We start from the raw sequence: 24,608 nt of genomic DNA on the forward strand, positions 1-24,608 counted from the left end.
GGAGAGGTTGAGGGCTAGACAAACAAAGTTCGCACATTCATAAACACACTTGTGACCTAATCAAATACATCCCACAGCACAGAATTTCCACAGAAATTAGGCTATTTTGCAATATTTGTTTGATTAACTGAAGGATAAATTTTGGTTTTTAGCCTTAATTAAACATTTACAGTAGGATGCCAATAAAGTTTGATTTGTACGATCTGAACTGGCAGTGTAAGTTTATTGCATCCCATATAATGACACACTCATTATAATCTGGTGACAAACGGCACACTTATGGGCTTATAGGGGCTTATACTGTAAGTAACATATTAATGGTAAATAGTAATTACAGTTCTGGAATTATGAGAATACTTTAAGTGTCACTTAAATAAAAGTACAGTGAGTGGGTTTTAAAATGTACCTAAAGTATCAAAAGTAAAAATATATATGACAAAGAAAAATGGCTGCTGTGAGTGATTAATACTGTACATCTATAAACATTCAGAAAATCAGTTTTGATTTGATAACAACTACAGTACAGCTGGTTTATTCAATGTGTAACTGCTCTTTAAAGTCAGTTATTTATTTTTTATAAAAAAGTATAAAAATAATTTCATATTTTATCTTTTCTGGACAGTGGGTCATCACACTTTGATGGCTTCCATCTTATGCTCCCTGCTTTAAAAGTCCATTTGGACTCCTGCCTACAATCACCTTCCCGTGGTCGCTGTGGTAACGGAGCCAGGTCTAATTAGTATGCATTATCAATTAACAAACTTAATAGCCGGCAGATTGATTAGATCCTCAGTTATAGGGGCAGAACTCAGGCGAAACATGGAATGAAAAATAATCAGACATACAGGCCTACAAGCTCACACACTCTCACTCTCTCATTTACTTACACAAACAGACACACACACATACACGCACAAGCTCACTAACCTTCTCCTCCTCCTCAGTTGTGTAATTACTGTATGCATATGGCGGTGAGTGGATTGGGAATGAGGCAGTGTGAGGTTTTAAATAAACCTTCAGCTTATAATGAGTCAGGCCGCCATGGCTAGTTTAGCTCTGATTGTGCTCCACTCTAATGAATGACAAACCTTCTCTAGTGTGCGCGTGCACATGCACTCAATACAATAAAGAAATTTGCAGTGTGTGTAAAAATGTATCAGGTGAATCTTTCACCCGCAAATTCACCATGCAAACAATCCACATATGCACACCAAACAGACACACAAACTCAAACCATACACACACACACACACTGAAAATGTAATCAGGCATTAGGTTTACCCTCCTATCAGTCTAATGGAGGTTAATGAATGATTAGGTCTAATAATTTTAGAGTAGAGCTCTACCATAGCCACACAATAATCAAATGTCTAACAAAGTAAAGCAACAACAGAGTGAGAGTGTCAGCAACAAGAGTCAACCGCCAGTGCTGTGCTGCGACAAGGAAGCTAAGGAGAAAATGTCTAAACATGTGAGTATTACATATTAAATATATGTTGAATAAATGTTAGCAAATGAAATACACAATCATGAGATTTTTAAAAATGTCACTTATAGGACTTATAGACAGCTCTCTGTTCTCTTCACCAAAGAAATGCTTAAAACAAACAGGGAATCTGACAATCAACGGTAGAAAACCTATAGAGTATACAAAGATTCCCACATTTGATTTATATTTTTCTCTCTTTAGCTAAAATAAATTATCGTTATCATTCAGTTTCGCAATGGCACTGTGTTTTTTTATTTTGCACATTCAGAGGCAAAGTCAAAGTTCAGCAAAAATGCTTAAAAACCTCTTGAAACACTTTTTACTCCTAAATGATTCTGGATTCTTTAGGAGGCCTACCTTCAGGCCCCATACGGTCACTGGAAATATGAAGAGTTTTTAGTTAGGCCCTTAGGAGTACTTTTATCATTAACTGAATTTGTTTTGGAAAAGATGTGTACTCTTGCCACAAAGAAGTATGAAGATAGTGAAGCAAAGTCACCACAAAGATATAGTTTCCTTCCTACACCATGGCTACTACATGCAGGGCTATAGCACATAGGCCCCATATAGAATCGGTGACCTACCACATCAGTGAAAGGCCAGTTCATGGGCATTAAAATGCAAATGCCTGCATATTTCACAGTGTTAGATTTTATGAAGCATTTAAAGCACCATCCCTCCAGTAGTAAATCCTAATAGTCTTATTTCCTATTCATAATATTCACACTCACCACCTCTAAGCAGTGACATTAAAACTGTTTGCATCTCCACCAACTTAGAGGTTGAAATTAAACAGTTTGGCAGTGAAACACATACATATTTGCACATAATCACACACAGCCACACAATACACACATACACAGTGTGACTTTAGTGCAGATGTGCGTCTGGTCTCCTTTGCTGCATTGTGGCCCAGTTTGCAGCCATCTCCCTCTGATGTATAACTCGTTGTCCAAGCCTTAATGTTGATTTATTATCCATCCATAAATTAGAAAAATATGTTTGAGAATTCCGTGGCGCAGCCAAGCTCTGCGGACCGTCTGGGGATTGGCTGACGTGTCAGAGGCGCATACTGGCTTGCCAGGCAGCCTTTTGTTTCCCTGCACCAGCAGGCATTTAATGAGCGCTGATGGCTTAAGGTAAATGTGTTAGGACAGACAGCAACAACAGCCACAAAAACAGCCTGCTACATGGGAGAGATGCAGACCCACTCAACAGCACTAATCTGCTCCTTTTCTATACTGATGTGTGTGCATGTTAGACAGCACTATGGTTTTCATTGTAAGTCATTTGACCCTTTGTGTAAAGTTTTATAAGCTGTTTGTGCATATAAATGTTATGCCATCTAAAAAAAAAAGCCTGGCAAATTTCACAATGGTTCAATCTCCCATTCAGGACTTCAATAAAATGCCTCTCCAGAGCCAGCTCATCATATTAGCCAGAGTTTTAGCAGTATGCAAGCCTATTTTTCTCTTAGCCTGCTATTATCGAATAAGGTTGATTATTACTGGCGAGGATTCTCCAGCTGGTCCTGGCTGACTTGTGTACTGACATACATACTAATTTCTAATAAACCCTCAGACATCTCTGGGGGTAACACGTTGCAGCTCAACCCAGACTATGCCACGGTCCTATCAGAAATGTTTTTGTGCAGTTCCTAATAATCAAGGAAGTAATCATAGGTCAAGGTTTAATTTTGTGACATAAAAAGCTGCATGATGTACGCCAGAGCTTCATTCCACATTTATCCAGAACCATCTCTAGCTCCATGAGACACACTGTACAGTGCATGATCAACAAACTGAGACAGAAACATCATTGTCATCTTGTCTTGAGCTGACACTGTCACTTCATTGTCATGGCTGTTAAGTCTGCTGTGCTGATGTCCTGCTCTACTGTTTATGTTACAGATGTTGCAGTAATCAGAGCAGCAGCGTGTGAAGGACTCAGCCTGCAACCCCGACCAACATCACGCCTGAAAAGGTCATTGTGGAAATGCTGGCTGATGGTGATGGCTGGGATAGAATAAGACATGGTTCCACCGAGATAACACATTTTTCCTCACATCGGTACTGTCGCCATCAGTGCTTCTCTTAACTCTTTAGATGCTTATATTTCTTCCTGACAGCCTCGATCAGGTAAAACACCTGCCAATTTAAAAGCTTTACAATAACTAAATAATGGGAATAGTTTCCCCTGTTATGAACTTGACAAGCTGCCTCGGGGATAGATTTCTTGTCCTTGTGCCTCAATGCAATTAAACATATTCAGCTGGACAATAATGGGAACAGTAAGACACTCGTTTGTGCTCAGCGTTTGCTCATAATCCATTACCATATTTTAATCATTCTCCAGGAGTTTTCAAATAATTACGGTGCTAGTCACAACATTAGCTTGCCAGTTTGTTCTCAAAATGGCATTAGCTGGGAATTTGAGTGCCTTTGCTAATCTCGAGAAAAATGACTCTCTCTCAAAGAAATCCATATCAGACAAAGCACAAATGCTGCTTTGATGCCAGCCCAGGTTGAGGAGACAAGTCATGTGGGTTTGAGTAGAAACAAAAAATTATGCCTGTGAGGCACACTTATTATCCGGCAGTGGGGTTAGCTATGTCTCAGTGTGAGTATTTATCGTGGGCCATAATGGGTTGCTGAGTTGCTAGTGGCGGCCATTGTTTAATGATCTCCTTGGGCTCTGGGAGTAAACTACTGCGGTAATCAGAAGGGTAAACTCAGCTATATTTCAATTTGGAGAGCCGCTCTTCCATTCAGAGAGGCCGCTCTGAGACGATAAATAATAGGACTATTTAGCCTATCCCACAGGCTGCCTCTTTGACACCTACCCAAACACACACACACACACACACACACACACTCACATATATATGTCAGCCTATAACAATTCATGTCCCTTCCATAAATCAGCCACACTAAAAGCTGGTGATTAGCGACATCATTTAGCCCCTAAAAACCAAACAGTGACAACTGTTTCTTTCCCTGTTTTAGGGAGAAGATGGAGAGATGCACAGATGGTGAATTGGTTGGAGGGGAATGATCTGTAGCTGAATGACTGGACTTGGGGATGTAGAATGAATTCAATGTAGCTTTTGGTTCGGGAGTTGGGATTATTTGGGCGATTCACTGTGGCCACTGACAGTTTTGACCTTGTAAATGATGGTATGTTCACTTTGGAGATGAGAGTGTAGTTAGAGATGCATTTTGTTGTTTTAAGGTTAACGGCATGTTTATGTTGTTGATGAGGAAAAGTTTGGTCAAAAAGAAGAGTCATATTTTCTTCTTCACATCTAGAAGCAAAGAAATATATCAAAAATACACAAATGCGTTGTTGTGAAAATGTACTTAGTGGTTAATTTCTAAATATTTAACTTTTACACGTATTTCATTCATCTTTTTTTCTCTTTTCACCAAGAAACGAATTATTCAATTGCATAAATGAGATTACTCATCCTCCACAACGTCTAACAGACCCATGGGTGACAAACACCCATTCAAATCATATTTTTGTTATTCATTTATGGGTGTTCCTAATACCAGACCTAGTTTCAATTCTGGTTTCTGTTGTGCCTTTACATTTATGCTTTTATCACAATATAGGTACAATTGCACATTAATATTACTCAATTTATTTTCCTATCAAGAGCTCAGAAAGCCCATATGATGATTTTTTTTTATTATTATCTCTACATCTGCAGTTGAAGCAATTGTCAAATTATGGCAAAGTAGAACTCTCCTGATGTTTACTTGTTCTGGAGAATTTCATGTTGAGAAGTGAGAGACTAAAGTCCACAGTTAAAGTGCATATTCAAAACAAAATAAAAACAGTTGATGGCACAAAACTCTGGTTTATGAATGACATATATTTTTTGGAGTAAAGACTATCAAACAAGAGATAACTTTTTATGTAGATACTCTGGCCTGTCATTCAGGATAAAGCAGTACTTACATCTCCACTATCAGTCTCTCCTTTTGTTTCTGCTAAGGTTTGTAAAATACACTTAATCAGAAAATACCCCTGATTTTGCTTTTTGTTGCTGTGTATTTTGAATTGATTAACGAGAAGAAAAACAAAAGTAGTGAGCACAGAAACCGTATAAAAATTCCTCATAGATTTGTGACAGCAATAAGTTATTTAGGATACCAAGTTACGTGCAGCTTGCATTAAGCCCAACAGTTTTAATTACGGACATTAAATTCTGCAAACCCACTGGTTTACAAGTGCCAATAAAATCAAACACATTAAGCCACCTAACCCAACAATTTCCTCATCTACCCTTCTGCAATACTGTTCTGCTGGTCTCAGTGGACATGGATCAGACGTGTGTCTGATGATGGCTTCCTAAAGAGCTTCAATTAATGGCCTGTCACTTATCATTAGAACCGCTGAAAGGCGGGACACCAGGGAGCATGATGCAAACAAAGGCACGTTTTAGAACGTCAATTCTAAAAGCGCCCATCGACTCTCTATTCTAGCAGCCGGCCTCAGAGGCCCTCGTCCCTGCTGGCCCTGCGCCCTGCTGTCTCTTCTGGGGATTAGAAGGATCTGCAGAAATTAGCCGTTTGGATGACAAGCAGAGGCCAAAGGACGAGCGGGTGTTAATGCCCCCTTTTATGGGAACAAAAGCAGTGGGGATTTTTAAATAACACGTCTCCGTTGCCGCCTGCGGCCACTCCAGTCACAGTGTGTGTATGTGCTAGGTTACTCAGTGGTGTTAATTGATTGAAGTTGTGTGTTGGCAGAAGGAATTGGTGAGTCTGATAGCCTACATTGTCCTGCATCTGCGACTCACATATTCCAGGAAATTTGAAATTAAATGCTGAAGTGTTGACTTAAATTGTGGGTAATTGGAGAACCAAACAACATACAATTTGAATACCACTATCAGTGTCCCTTTTACATATGTTGAATTAGAATTTAAAAATGTTTGTCTGAAGTGCTAAAGGTGCAAAATGTCAACATTCAACTGGAAGTCATATGATTCCTAATGCAGCCTAACTATCTTTGGTCTGACACTAGCAAGGTTGTTTACTCTTCATTACAGTGTCAGACAGAGGTAGGGAGATCCTCAAAGAGAACATCCACAACAACATCCTCTTGACTGGAGCTCTGCGGTGCTGCTTTTGTCCATTACGCTTGGCCTCCTCATTGACAGCCAATAAATCATTCATTTAGAGGCAAAGCAGGGAGAGAATCAAACAGCCATTTCAGAGCCTGAGGCCTTTCACTGTAGTGGCTGCTGCAGGCCACAGATCTAATGTAGAGTGGCTAGGCTGCAGGCGGGTGGAAGGGCTCTTAAGAGACAGGAGCGCATTGTTTGGAGAGACGGGAAACGCTGCTCTCATTAGACCTGGAGCTGAAAACCAACCTGAAAGGCCTGCTTCAATTTACCTGCCCTGTGCTTGGAATAAATCACCTCTGTGTGTGTGTGTATGTGTGTGTGGCATGCACACAGATACACATGTCCAACTGCAAAACACACATACGCACACTCATAAGCAGACACTTACAAAGAGCTTTATACATGCCTTTCAGAGCGCACCTCTTCAGGTTCAGAGTTGTTTTAGTGCAGCGCTTGTTAAAGGTAAAACCTTTTACCTCTCTGCCTCCGATGGCCCTTTTATTAAGGTGCTTTCTAATTCAAATCAGAATCACAATTAAGCCCGTCCTGACATGTTCTTTTTCCTTCTGTTCTCCTGTACATTTGACTACATCTTTGCCCAATGTGATTTGCCACTGCGATGAATAGGACTTCTATCAAGAGCTCAGCTGCAGCAATAAGAGCGGCTTCTGCGCAGATAAGTATATGCATACTGTACATAGATCTATCAGCCGTTATAATTTCCATGGAATAGTGCCAGAAAGAGTCAGGGTAATTTTGAAGTCTGGCTTGTTGCCATGCTGAATTTCACTACAGCTAAAAAGTCACTCAGTGCAGCCAAAGTAAAGAAAATCAAATACTTTACACCAGGTAGTCAGGCACAGCAAGTTAGACTCTGTGACAAATCCCAACACACACTGAGACAAATCAAAGAACAGAAAAAAAGGAATAAATTACACAGTCTCTGATATAAAGAGCAGAAAAAGAAATCGACAGAGCATGAGAGTGACCTGGTGCTGGAAGAAGAAGGATAGACAGAAGTTAAGTGGATGGACAGAAGGAACAAAACGACGGAGAGGAGACAAGCTGCAAAAATGGGAGTGGAGAGCAGGAATGTGGTGGCAGAGACGTCAGGCTATTTAAATACTGATGAGGCCCACTGTCTCTCCTCGTCTCTGCTAATGACATGCTCGTCAAAGCCAGACAAAAGGACCTGCAGCCTCCTTCACCATGCCTGTCACAACATACACACAGTCAACACATCAGGGTACATCTGTGTTTGTGTGTGTGTGTGTGTGTGTGTCAGGGGGAGTCTCACATTCTGTCAGGGTGTAAGGTTCCACTGGAGATGATAAATCTCCTCTTCCTTGTCAGAGAGAGGTGGCACTGCATCCTCAGACACACAGCTCCCACAAACAAAGCAACAAAATCTACTTGGGTCCATTTAGCAGCTTTTTTCTTACTTTTACTTCATCATTTCTGTTTCCCTTCTTCCCACACTCTCGCATCCATTGGTTCTGTTGGCCTGCTGTGTCTCCACCAGCATTCAAAATTAAGGTGTCACACTAGAGCAGATGGATTACACACAAACACACACAGCTCATAAATGAGGTGAAATGGAATCAGACTCTTATTGAATGCCTGCTTGAAAAACTGTGTGGCGTCCACAAGCACACTTGGTTTAAAACCTGAATCGATTCCTTCATGTTATTTGTTTTGAAGTGAATAGTACGTACATGTTTGGACTAACGACAAAGTCTTTGTCTCTCTGACTGCTGACAGGAAACAGTGGGTGAAAGAGGAACATCGTGAAAAGAACGGCCTGCTATAAAACAGGCAATAAGCAACAGAAAAAATGGGTGCCTCACAAAACCGAAGTCTGTTTGATACATGAACACAGAGTCATGTCAGACAAAGTGTCTGTGAAACACACATTCAAACGGACAGGGGAAATTATATTTGTTTAGCTTTCACTTTTTGACTGCATTTTCAACTGTTATTGCAGCTAGAAACAAAACTTTTGTTCCAAATTGGCTTTAAAAAGACATCATAAAACCGTCTCTCCATCTTTCATCGCCTCTTCTCGCTGTCTTCTTTTCATCTCCTCTTTTTGACTTTAGCTCTAAAGCAGAGGAGAGTGTCAGCGAGTGCTCGGTTTGATTCAGTGCTATCCAACCTTGCTTTATGAAAGCATTAAATTGATGGTTCCAGACCAGCCCAGAGAAAATGCATATAAAACTGAGACTAACTGAGAGATAATAGTCCTCGTAAACTGATCTAAGAGATCTATAACTCAGAACGTCCTCCACTTGTTCTGTCTTACACAGCATAAGCTGTCACATACAAATACTGATGACCCGATGGCACAAACTGAAATGTAATTGCAAAGCGCTCCAAAAAAAATAAAAATAAAAAAATACAAGAATGGAACCTGCTATCACTTAGAAACTAAACGACAAAATACTAAATCTTTAACAGTTGTGATGCTGTTAAATTTTCACATCAGCAGTAAAAAAGCCATTTATTTTTGAAAGATTGTCATTTCAAAAAACATATTTTTTTATATTTAACCCAAACTTTGAAAAGTATTTTTCAGAAAATCAATAGCGCTCATGTGTGCACAGTAAAAATTAAGCTGGAGCCATTAGCCAGTAAGCTCAAAGAAATAGCTACACAATAGGCAAGCAGATAACCTTATGTAAATTGCAAACCTATTAATAATACATATAGTTTAATCTTTAGAAAAGCAAACTAGTTATTATGTTTAAATTTGTTAGCTCTGAGCTGGCGGGTGGATTTAATTGCCTTTGTACAGACCCAAACTGGGTATTTCCTCTTCAAGTTTTTGAGCTACACTCCACCAGCTGGCTAAAGATCCTAGCAGGGCATGGAAGTGGTGTCTATCTTCTCATCCAACTGTGAAAAAAGAAATAATAAAATTAATAATAACAAATTTGTGTTTGCCTAACACTGCAGAATGTGCTTTTAGTTGTCTTTTTATGTTTGTCCTATTTGTAAGTCTTTTCCCTTGAAGAGCCCTGTTAGATTACTGTGTGTGTGTGAATTTTGGGCCTCATGACATAAATCTACCCATCCCCATTTCCCACGAAAGATCTGTCTCATTATAAGTCAAACAAAGCAAAAGGAAGAAGCACTAAAGTCCACCAAAACAGAAAAGGGCAGGACAATGAGAGCTGTTGTATGTGCAGACAACAAGTATGGTGCTCAGTGAGTGCATGGAATCTGTGAGTCCACTGTATGTCTTTGCAGGTTGCACAGTGTGGTAATGGATGGCCGGTGGGCGCCCGCTGACGTGTTATTCTTTTATAAAACATTGCCTCTGCGTACCGGAGCGCAGGGGAGAGATTGTCACGTTTGTGATGAATGACCAGAGGGTAACATCTTCACTCCTGACCCCTAACACAGATGAGCATGCTCACACATAGACACAGACATGTGAACGCAAATACATACAGGCTTGCATAAAACCAAACATGCATTCATGCACAATCACATTAATAACCAGTGTAAACAAAAGCACACAGACACATCTGATGCTGTGAATCTACTAAGCAGACCCAGATGTAGGGTGGTGAACTCTCAGAAAAAAAGCTCGGTTTTGTGCTCTTTGGAATACCTTTCCTCGCAGGACCATCATTGCTTTTTTTTTTTTTTTTTTTTTTTTTGATCCGTCATTAAAAAGTGATCCCATTCTTCATCTTATTTATCACACAGCCCAACTAACAGGCCTGCCATCATCAAAAGGTAGCTTTGGCTATGTCTCCAAACAAAGCATGAAAGGGCAACATCAAAAGCAACTCCTATTAACGCTAGCAGAGCTGGACCTGCTGGACAATGCTGAGGAGCTGGAGAGGTGAGTAATAGGCAGTGACCCTATGCATTTACATGCACACCACTAACACTTGAACGCACCAAACAGATATAACAAGGACCAAAGACATCTTTGGTACATCTCAGAAGTGAGCCTGGAGAATACAGCAGAACTGAAGCAACAGAAAAAGATAAGAATAAGAAAGACAGAGAAAGAGATGGGAAGAGAAGGAGACATGATAAGGAGGAAAGCGAGACAGAGGGGAAGAGAAAGGAGACAATGAGACAGGAAGACAGAGACAGAGTGGGTGAAGGTGGTGGAAGAAGCAGCAGAGGTTTGGTGCGACGGGTGGGGTAGGGGAACAAGCAGCCAGTCTATTATCAGGGGTCTATAGAGAAGCATTTAGGGACAAATAGGACACCACCCCCCTGTCACCCCAAACCATTCAGCCCCTGTCAGCCCAGCCCATTCAGCCAAACCCCAGGGGGGAGTGAAAGAAGGGGGACAGAGGGGAGGAAGTAGGATAGAGGTGGTGGGGTGGCTGAAGATGGACTACCCCTGTACCACCCATCCATGATGCTTCAGATGCTGTATCCTAGCAACGGCAGGCAGTCAGGGTGTGACCCCAAGTCATATGGCTCCATTCAGTTTCACACCTCTTGAACACACACACACACACACACACACACACACACACACACACACACACACACACAGATCCCACAGAGCCAAAACAGGCTCTCATGTACAACAATTAGCACAGATCATGCCCCCACACTAGCCTCCCCCAACCTGGCCATAGCAGCAACCCCACAGGGAGCAAACTTAATTATCATCAACAGACAGAGGGGAGTTTATCTTTGCACACTTAAGATGATCCACTTTGTGCACGTTTACACACACACACACACACACACACACCAACACCCTATGCAGAAACTCTCAATTTCACCATGCTGTCAATCACATACTAATTAAAGCAGTGTATTGATGGCATTCTTCTCTCCCTGATTTTCATATGGAATTAGTATTTAATGACTTGTGTGCAGATTAATTACAACATAATGATATTTAATTGTTACCAACTAATTGTTGTGGCACTCTTTGTTTTGCAGTTACTTGGAACTTTGTTTAGTTTTAGTTGAGAAGCGAACATTTGGCTGGAGAACACTTCATTGAGCACCATTTAAACTTGAACTGTTTCAGTAAAAGAGCCTTTTAATCACAATCACACTTTCTTCTTTTCTGTGAAAAATTATAGCGCCATTCTTCAGACAAGTATTAAAGACAGAAGGTTAGAAAGAATGTTGTAAGTGAGGGACATATGTTAATAAATGTGCTTTGAGTTTTTTTTTTTTAAATCATATGGTCTGTGGTTTTTCACTGTTGTCACCTTTATAGCAATAGATAAACAGGCACATAGCAGCAGAGTCTTTGTGGGATAATCCCTCTCTCAAATGGGATAAACGCCTTGTTCTGGCTAATAGATTTATACACCCCATCTATTATTTATCCAGGGATTATCACTGTTGCCTAAGGCTGGGGAATGACAACATTTACCATGACCTTGGGCCACACACACACACACACACCCACACACACCCACACACACCCACACACACCACACACACACACACACACACACACACACACACACAGAAACCTATTCACACTCACAACACATTCGGTTTGGTGTGGAACCATAAGTGATAATAAACATGCGTACAATAGTTGTCCCAAAGTCACTTTGCTCTTTTTCCCCCAACCCTGAGGAACCTTGCAAGCCAATTCTGAGGCCTATTGAATAAGACTGTCTACTGAGTCTTTATGACTACTCATTAAAACACACTTTTATCATTTGTTATAATATAGCACACTCCTCTGCAAATGACATCATTAAACATAATTCAATCTTTACCTCTTCTTCATGTGTGCTGCTTTTCCTGATTTATCCCCACTTTTGTTTCATTTTCTCCTAGTTCACAGCAGCTGCAATATGCTGCATTGCCCCTATGTGGATGATTATGGAGCTGCAGGGTTGCTGTCACAGATAGCTGCAAAGAGAGAGACAGAAGGGGAAAAAAAGGCCAAGATTTTTAAGGAAAACCAAACTGTCCACTCATTTCAAATTGATCTACAAAAGTACCAAGATACAAAGAGCATCAAATTTACCAGACACAAACATCAGGCACATGGACAGAGAAACACATACTCAAACAAATCGTTCTGTGTGTGTATATACACAATATATATTTAGACACACACAGACATAGGGCAATTTAGTAAATGTCATCAGGTCTGCAGAAAGAGAGGGAAATAGACCTGCCTCCCATCTTTGTATCGAGAACACAGGTGAGATTGATGAGTTGCGTCTGTTTATGATATCGGTTATTTAAGATGAAAGATGAGGGTTTGTAGAGGGGTTCCTCCCATTCACTGTCATTGATTTACAGACAAGCACACACACACACAAGACAACGGTGAGTGCCCTTGCTTTGTCAATAGTCAAGGTTATTTCATATGCAATAGGATATGTGACTAACGTGGGGAGATTAAACAGCGCAAATAAAAATTACAGTTTGGTCATGATAACAGAACAAAGACTGACTTCTTAAGGGATGTGTTCTCAGCAGACAAGGGAGTAAGTACTGAGTGAACATCCATCAGTGAAGAAAGAACATAAAATTGTGGTTTAAAAGCAATGAAACACGGCAAGGAAAATTGTGAAGAGCAGTCAGGGTAGAAAACAAAGCACTCAAGCCAATTCTGTTCTGGTGAATTAAAACCTAAACCTCTTTCACATCGACATCCACAGAGAGACAAGTGCTGCAGTAAGTGAAAGTGTTGCCTGTGTTTGTGTCAAAAGCCTGTTTTTCTTCCTGGGCCAATTAGAGTGACTATGGCACAAAGGCAGCTAATTTTGTCAAGTTCCTGTAAATGGAATGATGGATGCTGACGTTTGAGGGTGTTTGTGTGGGGGGTACTGTGAGTGAATGTACGCATCGTGGTTACCCAGCAAGGCCTCCTTCATTAAATCTTCTTCTAGAGAAACACATGCACACAAACACAGAGAGAGGGGGAGAGATGCACAAACATTCTCCATTCAGGATGAATTAAAAACCTACAACACTACTTTTCACAAGAGAGCATTCATTATGTAGCCCTAATGTAATAGCATAAAGCACAGGAGCAACAGCCTATCAAGTGCTGCGATTTGGCTTTTTTCACTTGTGCTGTTTCGTTGCTATAGGGTAATTTGTAGCACTCAGCAGGGCAGGGTAAAGTGAATCAAGATTAATTTACATGCAGGCTAACACTTAGGCAAGGCAGAGCGGTAAGCAAACGCGCTGTCTCTGCAGCTGAGCGGGAAGAAGGCAGCAAAGCGGACGGGGGGGGGGGATAATTAAAGAGCATCAAATGCGATTGCTGAAGGCAGTTAAAAGGCCACAACACACCGACTGTGGTTGCTCTCAGAGTGCAGCCTTCCCATTTTAGTCAAGCAGCATTGATGGAAGCATGAATTCTAATGGGAACAACAGCCTTAAAGCCAACCACTCACTTTAAATTCAGTCATCACTAATTGTGCTTTAGCATCTCCCCCCTAGGCATATTATTGTAATACATTAGTTTGTTTTTATTTCTGGAAGAAGGACACTAGACTCAGTAGGCTACTGCCCCAAACGAGACAGAGTATTATTTGTAGCTCTTCAAAACAAAGAATTGAGTCAAAGATCAACAGCTTTTGGCTTGTCCCTTCAGGGGTTGCCACAGCAGAATGTGTTCCGCATGAGTTTTTTTACACCGGATGCTCTTCCTGCCGCAACCCTCCCATTTTATCCACACTCAGGACTGTCACACGTGGTGGGTTGGGATTCATACCCACAGTCTTCTGCATCCCAACCTAATGCTCTACCACTGAGACACCAGTTCCCCTTCAAAGGAAGAATCGAGTATGAGTCAAAAACCAGAGGTTTATTCAATTGAAACTATTGATTTAAATAACACATTGCTGCACATCATGGTGATATACAGACAAAGCAAAGAGTCCCTGAGGATGTAGGGTTGAAGTGACAACACTAAGTTGGACAAACCACTGCAAACATTCAGATACAAATGCAACTACATGTGCACAAAGGAGAGGGGAATGAAAATACTAAATGAGCTGTTTGAGCTGGACACACATCTTAGAGCAGCAATGGAAGCTAAATTTTTGCCCCACTGAACAGACTCAACATGTCAGAGAAAGAGATCACAGGAATGGGATAAAAAGAGAAAAGTTGGTAGACTTTCTCTCCTCTATCACTCAGTGGTAATGGACCCTGGACAAAGGCTGTAGCATGGGAATCTGATCAAGCATGCTATCCTGGAGACACATGGACACACTTCACATGCACACACACCTTCACATTCACACACAAAATCATTCTGTCAAATCTGAATAAACACAAACACACATCGGTTGGATTGCAGGATGCAGCTTGGGGATTTGGGGCGAGCGTCTGGCATATTTGGCCATCTCAGATCTCCTGTCAGGGCCTGAATGCAGAATGACAGCAAGAGAGAGCCCACAGCGTCTGGAGACCTGTCTCCATCTATGCATCTCTCACATAAACAAATTCTCCCATCGCTGTATTCAGACTAGCCTCTCTGCTCTATTACACACAACACACAGCTGCCACAAGCACTCAGACACCCAATCAACAACCACAGAGAGGGAGAAAGTGAGAGAGGAGAGGAAAAGAACGGGGGAAGGAGCCGAAAAAGAAAAAGGGGGGAAAGGGCATTGGTGGGAGATGGAGAGAAGAAAGCGAGACAGGAGCAGTGTCGGGGGAGATGCTGAGATGATAATGTTGAGAGGAGGGCCAGCACTCCGGAACTGTGTTCAGTGCCCTGTCTGGCCAAGCAGGAACCTCCTAAAGCAGAATGACGATGACCAGCGAGGATAAAAAAATGAAATGGGCTCTGGTGGGATGAGGAATGGACAAGGGCAAGAGAGGTGGGCTAAGGGCTACAAATGCACCAAATGCATGAAAAATTAGGACCACCTGCTCTTTCCATGAAATAGGTTGAGCGGGATAATGCGACAGGTGAGGCCAAATGTTTGGAGAGTGAATCAAGTTTTGTGTAATCTGAGTGATTAGGCACTCTGGCTCAGTCTTTAGCATTATGACCTGAAGCTGGGTTTGATGACAGATTCCAGATCTGTGTTGTATGTCCACGTTTATGTGTGGATTTTGTTTCTTTTTGACAATTCAGTGACAGTCCACCCCAGTTGTAATGGAAAATTTTAAATAACAATAAGTCATTTATACAGCATTAAAAAGATCAGTTAATATGTGAAGCAGATACAGTAGGATGTCACCTACACTAGGAACAGATCCCAGACCTGCTACATTGACAGTAAATAACATGAAATTAGGAAATTTTGCATGTCTTATATGTTTATATGTTATATGTTTCTATGCTTTACATGTGTATTATGTTTTATTCTTGGTTTTAATCCGTGTGTGTAGCACTTTAAAATTTGTTAACAAATGTAAAGTGCTTAATAAAATGAATTATTCTTATTTATTATGTCTTAGGTCAAAATAATACCAATAAGAGTTTTTTCTCACTTGAAGTAAATAAAATAAAGCCTATACTAACAATTACTCTCATTCTGGCTTATATGCAACTTATGGGGCCTGGTGGCTCAATAGCTAGAGCAGCGGGTTGGGACGCAGGAGGCCGCAGGGTCAAATCCCACCTCCGTGTGACTCCGCCCAGCCATCAAGGGCTACCTCGGTGCCGGTCCCGAGCCTGGATAAAATGGGAGGGTTGGGGCAGGAAGGGCATCCGGTGAAAAAAATTCATGGCATCAACGTGCGGAACATGTTCCACTGTGGAGACCCCTGGACGGACAAGCTGGGAGCCATTGATCTTGATTATATGAAACTTTTGTTGTTGATGCAGAAAAATCACATACACACCCACTCAGATAGTTAATTCAGCAGTGCTGACTAACACACAGAACAATGAGAAAATCCACTGAGTTCAGGTCTGCTGGAACACCAGTGTCACTCTTTACTGTCAAGTCAATTTTTACATCGCCACGACTTAAAGGCTGCCATCGAAAAAAGCCTGTGCTAAACAATTAACACCTAAAAGGTCAACTAGAGTTTTTAGCAGATCACAGGGATATCAAAAACCCTTCTGATGCAAAGTTTTATGATCAGATAAGACTTCTGACTACAGATGTGTGGCAGGCAGTGGAGCAGCTTACCTGGTTATTACCTTAGTGGCAAAAGTATGAAGATTCACCACAGGGAAGGTGACTATGTGTAGACTGTGCAGTTCAGCCCGATTGATCTGCCACATTATAAAATATCTGTTCTGCTTCCTCTGCACAATTTCCTTTCTTCTCCCACCTCTTCTGATCAGGTTATTGATCCTCTGACCAGTCCATCGGCTGCTACTCTGATCTCGGCTGGTCCAATTACTTTAGTGAGTAATAGTGATTAGTTTGTGTCTAGACAAATCCACATTGATAGTGGCAGAGAGGCTGCAGACGGGGCCAGGGGATCCACTAAACACTCAAACTAACAGCATATTTGTGAAACAGCAACATCGATGCAGGATCTTGTGCTTAGATTCTAAAATTTCATTGTCCCGTCATGCTGTCAAACCTTCACAACATACATATCTGTGGTAATTTCAAGGCCTGGAAACAGTTTCCATAATTTGTTTTTAGAAAAAAAATACAATTATGGACAATTTTCTTAATAAAGAAACAGAAAAAGTGTACTAACTGATGTGCGGTTACATACATTTCTCTTGCAACCATTCCACACACACACACAAACACACACAGTTAGTGCTTTAATCTCAGCCTGTGTCAATGGCTTGACATTGTACAGGTCATTAAAAGAAAGCCAGTACTAATGTCGAAGGCAAATCTATTCATGTTGATAGTATTCATAGGCAGTCTTTCCATAACATTGATCAACACAGTTTGTCTAATAGGAAAATAATAAACAATTACTCCTGCAGACGAGAAGGGTAATTGATTTTCTTCTGTAAATTACTACCACCATCAGCCCTTCGTACACAGAAAGGTGATCATCTGCATAAAATCAATGGGATATGATCCTATCTGTATGATAATCATGGACTGTAAGCAAGGAACCTTCATTAGCTTCAGAGAGAGAGAGCAGAACATGAAGTGTAAAACAAAGAGACAGCAAAGAATTCACACAGATGTTGAGAAAGTTGTTCTATCAATAAACCTAGTCTATGTCATCACTCGTGAAGAATCTTTCAGCATTTGTGTATAACAGGAGTGAATCAATGCTTTAAAGTTGGAATTTGATATTTATAAAACTGTTAAAAAAAACAAAAAACGCACTGTGCTGTTGTTGGATCGGTTTCTCTTGAAAAGTGCTATTACACTACAACCAGAAGGAGAAGCTGTGAGATGAATGTGACAAATGTGTGGAGTCTAAAACAGTAGAGATGAAGGCTGCATTAAATCTGAGTCATTTCTGATGTGTGCTCATGTCAGCCCTGGTTTTCCCAGGGCTGACATGAGCATCCAAAATGTATCATGTTTTAGGCCAACAGAGAACAGTTATTAATGAATTACAGCTTCTTCTTTTGTGCCATAAATTTGGTGAGGTTATTAAAGAGTATTAAACATCACATTATATTAACACAAGGTTTAAATAAAAATATACATCTCATACTTCCATTTGTCAGTAGAGAAATTTGTGTTTGGGGGGACTTGATGTTCTGTGAACAAATTTTGGTTTGTAAAAAGGGCTCAAAGACAGTTGACAACCTGTACTACCTGTTTGCATGTTTCCTATCCACTGAAATACTTTATTTCTTTGAGACAAAAAAAAAAAAAAAAAAAAAACTCAATTAAGACAATCAAAGAAAAGTGAAGTAATTTACTAACCTGCTATAAACCCAGTGACACACTGTCCAGAACCTGGGGTAGTGTGTGTGGTGTCTGATTTGCCCGGTCAATAATCCAGTCTTGAGCTACTGAAACTATTTGAATTGTAATATACCATAAGACAACTGAGACAGGATGTGAGTGGGTCCAACAGTGGAGCACAATCTATAGCAAAACAGAGAACTTTTAGTGTGATTACTTTACTGTGCTTCATATCTCCATGAATAACCTTCCCCGTCTATTCTGAAGCCACACAAAGACATACTGTATATAAAGAATCTATTTTAGACACCAACGGCACTCAAATCCTTTTCATTCTGTGTTCACTGAGGAAAATGTGGTACACAATTTTCTTAGATCCTAAAACCAAATAGAGGCCTCTTCAATAATAAAGGCTTGGGCTTTTTAAAGCTGAAAGAAAGAGTAGCTGGAGACAAACCGCAAGGAGAGGCTTTCAGTATATTAGCTTCTCAAATCAAATAACCATGAAGGGAAGACAAAACCAGCATTTAACATAGTGAAGAGCCGTGGACACTGAATGCTCTGTTTGAATCTGTCTGATTTTAATGGCCTACGGTAAAGTGAAGTGCATTAACACTTGATAAGCATATTAGCCTGGGACTAAGTACAAAGAGGGCTTAGCCCATTTACCGTTTCTATTTCCATTACTGCAGCATATTAAACAGAATGAAATCAAAACCTCTGGAACACTCAGTCAATAGCCTGTTATCAAATTATATTGATTTAGTTAATCTGAGACCCTCACTGCAAATAAAGGCACAGACTTACAAGTATTGGTCACTGTAGCTAACACATTACCTCACACTGCCGTCGAGTGCAGGCTTGGATGTAGGAAATGTACAGCTGAATTATAGCTGTTGAAGAAGGAGTTTTGTCCAGATTGATGTCCTGTTTCCGTCATGACCGACTGGAAGGCTGAGATCACTCAATACTAATCAACAGGCTGGACACGAGTTGGTCTTTATCACTTTGTCCCCTTTATATGACTCCCAACCTTGGCTGCGCGACCAGTTGCCTGATTTCTCATTTTGTTGCACTGCAACTGACAGTGAGCGGCTCTGATTGAGGGGATCCATTAGGGATCAGCCTGATGAAGGCCTGTTTGATGGATGAGACCAACAGTCACCTTCAGAGCTTGCTAACAACACCTGTATCCTCCCTGTCACACACACACACACACACACACGCTGACATATACAGTATCTATTCAAACACATGATCCTGTGTAAAAAGTAAGAGGTAGAAATTTAAAAGATGAAAATCTATAGAGTCTTGTCAGTACTGACTGCTTAGTTAAACCTGTAGCTAAACCTACCTAATCCTCTTTAGGCAAAGCTTGATTTCTGACAAAGTTTTTCTGGGCGACATAGAGCAAAAAGTATTTAAGGGTTTTAAGGAAGGCAAAACACATTTTTGGACCATCTGCAAACAAAATAATTTCAAATTTCAACAAAAAACTACACACAAGTATTTTATTAAGCTACTATCAAGTTTGGCATAAAATATTAATATGGAAGGATGGCTGAATAATAGACACTGGATGCAGAGAAGAGTAATACAGAGTTGAGTGAATGAACTTTCATCAGTTTATCCAATGAGGCATAATTACATCTTAAAAATGCTTATTATACTACTAAATCCAAAAGGCGGGGTTTGTTCTCTTTCTTTGGCGGACGGATTGTTTGTTTGCTTAAAAATAAAATTTAATATAATAATAATAATAATAATAATAATAATAATAATAATAATAATAATAATAATAATAATAATAATAATAATAATAATAATAAAATACTAGTACTTGAATTTCTCACTTCATTAAAACATTTTAATATCAGCTGACTTATAACTAAACTGTGTGCATAAATCAAGAAACATGCAGTAGCAAAATACCATAACAGTGCTTGAATAAATTATTGCTACAGAATAAAAGTGATCTTGTTTTCCCTTTAAGTGGCAACTGGTATCTCCATTCAGTAATATACACTGTGTATGGGAGGATATAAAGGTACATACACACCTACTGTAGGTCTATGTGTGTTGATGTGGATGGTCTTCACTGTGTCTAGCAGGCTAATTGCTCTCAGCTGTATTATCTCATTTAGAGCCCATCAGCATTTGACATTTAAATACAGAGCTGCTAAAAGCCTCTCTGCTTATTTAACATTAACATTACCATCCATCACATCCTCCAGAGAGGCAGGGCAGGCACAGGCCTTGCTCTTCTTAACTCCTTTTCACTGCCTTCAAGCTTTTTTAGCCTCCAGGTTCATTTTTTTCTTAAATCACAAATTGATGCACTTAATAGAAATAATGTTAATAGCTACAGTGTGTTAAAAGGAGAGCACAATCATATCAAAAGTTCAGGTAATGAACATAGTATAACATAAGTAGGAACTCTGATGAGTGAAGGTAAACAGGAAGGTGAAGTGAAAGATGGAAGAGAGAGAGAGAGAGAGAGTGAGAGAGTGAGAGAGAGAGAGAGAGAGAGAGAGAGAGAGAGAGAGAGAGAGAGAGAGAGAGAGAGAGAGAGAGAGAGAGAGAGAGAGAGCAGGAGAGCGAGAGACAGACAGAGAGAGAGAGACATAGAGAGAGAGAGATCAGCAGAGCAGTGTTGGAGTGGGAAGGTAGAACCTGATGGCCACCAAATGAACAAATTATGACTGGCTCCATTTTGCAGGATGGGGTCACCCCCACTCCCTACAATCCCACCCTTTCCTCTCTCTCTCTCTCTCTCTCTCCCCTACACTCCTCCTCTCTTCTCTTCTCTTCTCTCTGACAGTTCAATTTCCCCCTCTCGCCTCCCTGCTCCTGCCTGCTAATTGTGAGTGAAGCCTTATCATGGGGCCCCCCATCCACCCTCAGCCTGAGGTATTGCAGTGTCTGAGAGAGGAGACTGGAATGTCAAAATGTTATCCAAGACAGCAAACAGCCAGAGAGACGGAGGTCACACACAATAAGACCGGACGTTCATCTGAATGCACAAACACAGACATGCCACCTCTCACTGGATGTGCAGACACAAAGGCTAGAAAGCATTGCGATACAATTGAGTGTAGAAAATATCATTAATAAATTCAGTTTTGAAATGTTATCTTTTATGTCTTCTGTAAATGTGCGAAAGAAATGATCTCCGCATGTTTGATCAGGTGTTTAGCTTCTCGTCAGTTATCTGAGAGACTGGTTGCAGTGAGGGGTAACTGAGTGCCAGGTGTCACTCAAGTACAATCATTAGAAAACACCTCTATTTCACTGCAGGCAATAAAGCTGCCAGCCAATAGATTCCAAAGTATATTGCATTTTAAGACTGACAAATCAAACTCACACATTCACAACAGGAGCAAATTCTTGGATTCTCAAAAAAATGCCTGAACAGTGGATATACTTGTGTCTCATTTGGTAAAACACACAGAATCACATACACACACTCATCTACTCCAATCTTGACTGAGAGCACTTGGCTCTCTTGTGCAAAGTGAAGCCGAGGCATGTTATTTACAGACCAGAGGAGGCCAGGCTTAAATGACACCTGAGGATAAAGCTCATCTCACACCAGTGCTCAGCTCTCTGTCTCTACTTTGTCATTTGAAATTGAAGCACTGCCAAAGAGCTTTTGCTCACAGTTTCCCTTTTTGGTTGCACAGTTCCTTCTTACACAGATAGACAAACAAGCTGAGAAATCTGAGGCAATTTTTAGCCTGAGGGGAGCAGCTGGCTGTTTGATAGGTTGGGGTTTGAAGCTCTTTCGTGGTCAGCTGATAGGGCTAGTCTAAGGTCAGAATAATCTGAATGCAGGAGGAGCTATCGGGGGCCATGCTTGACAGACTCACTGACCCCAAACGTCCCTCATCACAGAAAGCTAGATGGAGGGTAAGAACTGGGTAGACGAGAGAAGATTCAGAGCAAGAGGGGAGAGAGAGCACTCTATATTCCAACACTGGTAATGAGGGTTAATTTACTGGTTAAGGATTAACAAGGTTCAAGAGTATGATAGGCAAGGAGTTGCTTTCTTAAATATAGGTTTAAAATCAACCCCATTATGGATGATGTAATTTCAGCTCCAGAGCCCCGCCTAGTGGGAAAGTAATTACACCGTGACTTCAGGGACCCTTCTTAAAGTAAAACTCTAAACCTGCGGTGCACATATACAAGTGAGGTAGCCGATTTATATGCAAGTAATTTTCATTGACTTTAGTTTCATTGTTGATAATTGTTTCCACCACCACACATTTTGCAATTAAGTCAGTGTAATGCTGTTTAACCCTATAAAGTTTTCAGAGTTATCTGTGTCAGGGGATTTAGATGCGCTAACTTTTACATATTAAATACTGTACACTATAGATGTTCCGCATAGGAGCAGTGAACATACTACCAGCATCAGCTTTGCGATTTTATTGCAATATAAGAGATATTGCCTCTACCGTGTCCATCCAATATGGCTACAGCCTACGACTCAATGTAAACCTGAGTATATCCGTTTTGTTTTGTACAGTAAATATTGATACTTTTCACTACAGAATCCTCACTTTCAAAAATCTGTTTCTTCTGGTAACTGATTTGTTACAGTGTTTGTGAAACATCTGCACATAATTAGCTGGTACAGCACATTTGTGGAAACCACAATATCAGGATGAGTTGCCACAGGTTCTATGAATCTGTACAGCTCCAGCATTCAAACATCAGTGCATTATAAGAGAAATTTGCTACTTTTAGAGAGGCAAATCTAATCTAATCTTAATCTAAACTAAATAAATGTGCTTTTTAGCAAACTGACAAAGACGTTATTCCGCACATCCATTTAATAATGCAGTTTGATCCCTGTTTGTGATCCAGGTCAGCTAGAATAAGATCTAGCTGACCTCCAAGGAAAGCCCAGACTAACTAATAATGGCATTAGCTAAGCTAATATTTCATCATCAACTAGTCGGTGTTGGAAGGATCCTTAGGCTATTAGCTGACTAATGGCTAAATACTCCAGCGCTGCTAAAGAGGAGCTCACCAGTGACACTCTTAGCATCCGTTGGCTCGTTTAGCCGAATGAGCATATGAAATAAAGACATGAGAGGGAGACACACACACACACACACACACACACACACACACGTGCACGCACGGACATTGTGACCCCTGCACGGTTGATGAGACGGGAGCTGATATGCGAGTCAGACAGAGCCACATTTGTAAAAAGCGATAGCCAATTACGGCAGCCAGGGCTGGGGGATAATAGCCTGCCTGTCAGGGTCTGTGTGCAGTATATGCAAGCGCATGTATGTGTGTGTATGTGCCAGAGCACGTAGTACCCAAGAGTGAGTATTGGGTTCCTATTCTCATCTATTTGCCCTATATCTCCATTCCTTAAATATTAATTTCAGTGCAGTGCTGCAGCACAGGGCCCAGGTCATTAGTGTGATTCATTTGGGTTTCATCCAAAATGGGCATGAAAAAGACAGAAAGAATAAGCCATGTCTACCAAAATAAAGGCTTATTTCTGTAAGACTTCACCACCAGGCAATAATATGGAGGTTTTTAGTCCATTATGTTCTTTGTACCTGTTTTATATTCCAAAATTATGTTTAATACTGGGTGGAGCAGACTATAAGACAGAAGATGAAATATAAAAAAACATATTCCAAGAGTATCAGCGAGTCAGACCCACACATCATAACAGTATGATTAACATATTAGTGATAGTATTCTGTCCACCATATTTGATACTTCAGACTTGGACCTTTGCCATAAAGACATGGGAGTGATACTACACAAATAGAGGCAAAGTGGTAATAACAGAGACACTGGTTTGAAAGCTCAGCTTTTCCTGTACTTTCCTCAGACACATGATCTCCTCAAGGACTTGGCCCCGTCAGCCACAGTGGCCAGCCACCTGAAACAGAGGAATGATAGACTATCTAGGAAGGGAAACTGTTCAAGGGAATTGTATGGATTTAGTGGTCAAGTGCTGACACAAGGCTTTGAGTGTAGTAGGAAAGCACTTTAACTCTTCAGTGCTTTTTTCGCATGTACACACTCCATAAAACATGTAGTCCACACTGTAGCACAGCTCTCACATATAGTAACACATGAAGCAGCAACAAATTCTTCATATATATAAAATGTATGTGTGTGTGTGTGTGTGTGTGTATATATATATATATATATATATATATATATATATATATATATATATATATATATATATATATATATATATATATAT

The 24,608-nt window shown here is 40.5% G+C and overlaps 1 protein-coding gene across 1 annotated transcript in view; it reads right to left on the minus strand.

The window, feature by feature from the left end:
• Nucleotides 1-24,608, minus strand: part of LOC137136101 (homeobox protein orthopedia B-like) — a 52,478-nt gene that overhangs the window by 20,538 nt on the left and 7,332 nt on the right. Inside the window, exon 2 of the mRNA XM_067521129.1 lies at nt 12,356-12,491. The gene's annotated coding sequence lies outside the window, so the exon portion shown is untranslated. The remainder of the gene's footprint in view (nt 1-12,355; nt 12,492-24,608) is intronic.

The sequence above is a fragment of the Channa argus genome, chromosome 11 (genome assembly GCF_033026475.1).
Source record: "Channa argus isolate prfri chromosome 11, Channa argus male v1.0, whole genome shotgun sequence".
Lineage (NCBI taxonomy): Eukaryota > Metazoa > Chordata > Actinopteri > Anabantiformes > Channidae > Channa > Channa argus.